This window comes from Phaenicophaeus curvirostris, chromosome 3 (assembly GCF_032191515.1).
Source record: "Phaenicophaeus curvirostris isolate KB17595 chromosome 3, BPBGC_Pcur_1.0, whole genome shotgun sequence".
NCBI lineage: Eukaryota > Metazoa > Chordata > Aves > Cuculiformes > Cuculidae > Phaenicophaeus > Phaenicophaeus curvirostris.
Window position 1 is genome coordinate 67,664,142 of NC_091394.1, and position 6,068 is coordinate 67,670,209.

The following is a 6,068-nucleotide window of genomic DNA, read 5'->3' on the forward strand; positions in this document are numbered from 1 at the left end:
CTCGGGGGGTGGCGAGGCCGAGTAGCTTGGAGTCGAGAGCAGCCTAGGGTGCAGCCGCGGCCCCTGAGGGCGACGGGCTGCTGTGGCATTTACTGCTAGGAGGCACAGGGCTGAGAGGAGAAACCGAGCAGGCTAAGGAGGAAAGGTGGCAGCGGGTGTTTGCGCACTGTCTTTACATCAGCTGTTTGATGCGTGGATGTTGTGTTGGCTGCTGGCTTTAGTAAACTGCCGGGGCCTCCCAGGGCGTTTCAGGTGACTCGGAAGGTGTTGCTCGAACGCATTGCAAGCTTAGTTGAGGAAAACTGTTGGAAAGTTGGCTATTGTAGTTCTAGAAAGCAAATTAAACTTTAGAAGTATGAACACATTGAGAGAAATTACGTTATTTATTAAACAAAAATAAAAAGATACTGCAACGGTGATTTATTTTCAAACAGCAACTGTATTTACTTTTGACTTGAGTAGAGATTTACCAGTCCTAGTTCTTTAGATAAGTTGCTGAGGTTAACTGCAGTAAGGAGGCTGTGAGGGTATTCTGTAGGCACATGTTGATGCGTTCTATACCAGCTCTTCTCTAATTCACAGCCAGAAAAGTTGGTAACACTCTGGACTATTTGTGGTGTCTCAAAACACAGTGCAGCTGTAATACTTGTATATTATGATCTTGAAAAAAACACTTTTGTTGAGTATTGACGTTTAATTTTTCACAGTGGTAAAGTGTCTTCAAAACAGAAGCCTAACATTATTAACAATGAGTAGTTCAACTTTTAGAAGAGCTGTGAAATGAATAAGGCTCGTTCACATGGCTGATTTCACAAAATGGGGATTTGATCTTTTAATGTGAAAGCTGCATTTTAAGCAAAATGAGGTAACTTTTGAGCTTGGACAGCTCTTTTGTTTCACAGAAAGACATTATAGTGGAAAAAAAGGCTTATGACCACTATTAACAATCACCTTCAAATGTTTAGATAGTCTGCTGTCACTACCATATACACCAAGGTGTTTGGGGTGATTTTTGCTTTGTTTTTGAAACAAAACTGTGCAATCATTTATTTCTGCTGAGGAACAATCCACTTAATTCAATCATGGAATGAATCTTCTATTTACTATCATTTATTTATCAGTACTTATTTGAATTAGAAACAAAGGAAAACACTTCCGTGTGCAGGGCACTGTAAAGAGGTATATCAGCACTTAAAAACAATGTTAAATGAGACATTACGTGGTATGGGCATATGGGCGAAAGGAAGTAGAGAGCCTGCGACTAAAGATTGAAGCAATGTGCCCTTCCTTGGTGTGCCTGAAAGCTGTTGTGGTTGTTTCTGGGATCCGTGCTTTCTAGGAGAGAGGTTGTTCCCCAGCCTGTTTCTTGCCTGTGCTTTGATCTGACACTCCAGATGCTGCTGACATCTATGTCTGTCACATGAGGTCTCTGAACAAAAGCTTGTAATGCTGAGTTGTCAGTGCTTGGAATACTTGCACACCCTGTTAAAGGAAGTGTAATTGCAGAGCACTGAACAAGTCTCACATGCAGAATAAGAGTTTTGACACGAGTTCTGGAAGGTGACTTTTAGAATAGTTAATGAGAAACTCTTGATGAAGCCACCTTTCCTCATTCACTCCAGTTCCTGAAATAGTAAACAAATAGGGGCAGTTCATATCTGAAGTTTGTCCTCATTTCTGTACTCATCTGACACGTTTCATCCTGCTGTTCATTCTACTTTGTTGATACAGTGATCATCTGGCCCCCATGCTGCTGGGAAAACTTTCGCTCCTCCAGTACTCAATGTGGGCAAAGGCAGCAAATTTATTGTTCATCAGATGGGGTTTACATACTGGGTAGACTTAGTTTTTTCTAAGGTGGGAAAGAGCATCTTGCTCGTAAGTGATACTACAGTGGTGAAAAGGGTAATTTTCAGATAGGTAGAATGAAATGAGTAGCAAACTTGAGTTACCTTTTTCTTTGAAAAACTTTCAACATCTTTTCCTCCCTGTGAGTAGTGCTTGAGTCGTTGTGGTTTGCTGGTGGTTCAATAATCAAAATCTTATTTATAGTGTCTTTGTAGCAGGCTGCACAGATTAGCAATTTAGTCACTGCAGTTAATGTTCTTCCTGAAGCAAAACCCCACAACTAAGTGACTGAAATCTGAAGAAAGAATGGGGGATGAAAGAAAAATTAAAAGCTAGAGCATACCTTTGGCCAAGGTTTTCATTCATGTCTAACCTTCCCTGTCATTTCTATCCTTCTAATTCTTTCAGGAGATGGTAGAAAAATGTCCTCTCTGACTACAGAAAAAGCACTTTAAAATTTCTGTGCCACTACTTGAAATGTGATGATGCTTTTAAAGCAGACATTTTCCATGGCCTTAACTGCTCACAGGTCTGTCCTAAAACCAAAGTAGCCAATGTGCATACCTAGTAAGTACTGTTCATAAACATTTTTATAATGTTTGACCTTAAGAGTGACCTGAAGATTAATGGATATGTTGTATCAGTTTTAATGGGTCTCTTCTCCTTTGGATGCACACATGAGACTCCCATTAGGCCTAATGGGAGTTATATGTGTGTCTAGAGGTTAGACGAGATTTCTAAGGGTGCTGTTATGCTCTGTTGTATTAATCATCTCATAATTGCTGAGGTGCTGCACCTTTGCATTGAAAGCAAACTAATTAAATCAGTCTACTATAAGTTAGAATACTAGCATACCTGGCATGTACGTGTATTTTGCTGTGAGTTCCTTGGTACACAGAGGCCAAATCAAATGTGGATTTTAAATTTTAACTGTGACTTGGCTTCCTTTTCAATATTTTTTTTAATCCAAAATGTTTTCATGAATTTGATTCCTAAGAAAGATGATTATTCGTGCCAGTACAGAGGAAGAAGCTGAACGCAGTGTTTTATTTTATCATTAAAGCGTGTATTGAGAAGAGACAATTTATTCTTATTTTTGATGTTCTCAATCATGCACTTTGAAAAAGGCAGTTAGGTCTAGAGGATTAACGTGAAGCTTGATGTTGAATTTTAATTATGGTTTTGTTACTCATTTATTCCAAGTGCCTTTAGACAAAGCACTTCACCTTTCTTTGATTTCCTGGTGTCTAAAATACCTACTTGCTTCTTAGTATTGTAGACTTAAATTAATATCTGTTCAGTGCTTTGAAATTTTAAGATTGGTACAACTGTATTCTGCTGGCATAATCATGACAGCACAGGAGGAGGGAAAAGTCATAATGCCTACCTGATACAGGCAGCAGAAGGCCTGGTGGAGATACAGATCTCTTTAGAACTGATTCTATTCCATAGTTTATGATGTGTGAGGCAGTACACTGGTACTGCAAAATCTTACCTATGTACCTATGGTGGAAGAGAATGTACTGTAGGTAAATTTAAATTGTGTAGACATTAAACATTTTTATCAATAAGGATAATGATTAGAATTTGATTGTCACTGTGAAAATTTATGTACTGTATTCTGTGACTATTTCCACACATTTGAAAACCAACCAGATTTAAAGTTGATTGGTTGGTTTGTTTTTATTTTTCTTGTTTTCAGATTAAGGTATTTTACAAACTTAATTTTGTGATTCAGTTTTGATATCTGTGAAGTAACAGAAAGATCTTGGTTTTAGGGTTTTTTTTTAATAATTATTTTATTTTGCCCTTATGTGGTTCTTAGTCTCTAATAGAAAGCAGCAAATTTCTACTGAGTTTGTGATGGTTATGTCTTTAACTCTGTAATATAAAGTGCCTGTAAAAGTCTTGTGAATGATTTTGTAAATATACTTCCTTATGTTTGAATCCGATGTATAAAATACGTGGTATATATGGTATATGTTAATTTCCTTGATTTTTAGTAATTTGTGATTCTTTCTCCATTACTTTTTCCTTGTAAAGAAGAATAGTTATTCTTACCAGTGTTATATTAAGGCTATGCAGAATGTTAAAAAAAGTTGAAAATGAAAGCAAAATTTAGCTCATTTGAGTTTTTATATGTATACTTATTCATAAAAACGAAGGAACAGGTCTATTTTGTATCCCCCACAATCTGCCTGCTTCTGTGTTGTTCAGGTTCATTGTCCTAAATTTTGCTTTGAGGGCAACTCCCAGAGAATGGGATCCAGCAGATCAACACTTCCTCCCAGTTTGGTGTCATCTACAAATGTGCTAGGGGTACACTCGATCCCCTCATCCAGGTCATTGAAAAAGATATTGAACACGACTGGACCCACCACCGAACCCTGGGGACACCATTTGTGACTGGCTTCCAGCTAGATTTAACTCCCATTTGCCACCACTCTTTGGGCCCAGCCATCCAGCCAGTTTTTAACCCAGCAGAGGGTATGCCTGTCTAGGCCAGTGGTAGCCAGTTTCTCAAGTAGAATACTGTGAAAAACTCTGTGCTTTACTGAAGTCCTGGTACACTACATCCACATCCTTTCCCTCATCCATCAAGCGGGTAACCTTGTCATTGAAGGCGATCATGTTAATTTGGCAGGACCTGCCTTTCATAACCCATGCTGAGGGGGACTGATCACCCTGTTGTCTTGTGCATGCTGTGAGATAGCACTCAAGATGACCTGCTCCATGACCTTCCCTGGCACTGAGGTCAGACTGACTGGCCTGTCGTTTTCTTGGATACTCTCTTCAGCCCTTCTTGTATATGGGTTTAATGTCTGTCAGTCTCTAGTCCAATAGAACTTCACCAGTCAGCCAGGACTGCTGGTAAATAATGAAAAGAGGTTTAGCAAGCACCTCTACGAACTCCCTGCCCTTGGATTGAATATGCACAATGCACAGTGCTGAGTAAATCGCACTTTTTTTCAGAATAGAAAGATTGTACAGAGTATTAATATCCTAGATGCCCATGTTTTAGCCTCATTTGACATGCTACCTGCATAAATACTGCAATAAATATAAATTACATTAATTACCTATGTTTAATTTGTATATCAAAACTTTTGACTGCATTACAGATTGCTTTTATGTCAAGTAGTCATAGTTTTAACATGAATGAACTAGTTGGACCTTATAAGAGGTTTTTTGAAATTTAATAGTTAAATTTTAACTGAGTAATAGAAATATTAGGTGGTTTACTGGGAAGTTAAGGTGTTGAAGATGAGAACAAAAGCAAGATATTGGGATTTTTTTTTTAAAACTACTGTTAGATAATTCTGTACGTAACTTCGTTCTAATTCTGATTCACTGAGGTTTATTGTAGCCAGCTGTTTAACTTCCTTCTATAAAAAGATAGTGAGTTTGAGGGTCCTGTGCCTTTGCTAACAGTTGTAAGCGTTAGTGGTCTGAATACTGGGATGATTTAGGCACTGACACCCTTGACTTTTGACTGCAGGTGTTACTGAAACAGCGCAAGTGGAAAACAGATTGGTGATACCATCTCAGTAGCAATTTGTTTGAACTTGTCCCCAAAGCTTTTGAGGATTTTGGAGTCTTGTAATTCATTAGGTAGTATTCCATAAAGTTGTTGTGTATGCCAAGTATATTAAAACTCACTGATTATATCCATAAAAAAGGTCTGCTACATTGCATATGCCCAAATAATTGTAAGGATGCTAATAAATTGCTGTAGAGTACTGATTCCTATATGAAATTAAGAAAGAAAAAAATAAAAAATATGACATGAAAACTTATTTTGCTTTCGGTAACCTGTACTTTTTATTACCTCTGCTCACACACTTCAAAGATAGAAGAAAATAGATAGTTAAATTTGTGGCCTTTGGAGAGACCGAGTTGATGTGCTTTCTGTACCTTGTGTTGAACCCAAGTGCAGAAAATTAGTATGTTGGTACAAAAATTACAGATCTCAAGGTGTGTATGGGAATGGACTAAAAAGGACCAGGGCTTATCTTGACTTTTTTTCTTTTCCTTTTTTTTTTTCAAATAATTAAAATTTTCTCTGTCCTTTTTGTGTTCAGTTTTGCAGTGGGACGAGAAACAGCCCAACTCTACATTCTTTTATGAATGGTTTGTTCCATCAGTTCATTTTGCAGCTAATGTCACAGAAAAATGCTGTAGGAATTCAGTGCTCTTTAGCTCAATTTTCATAAGCCACA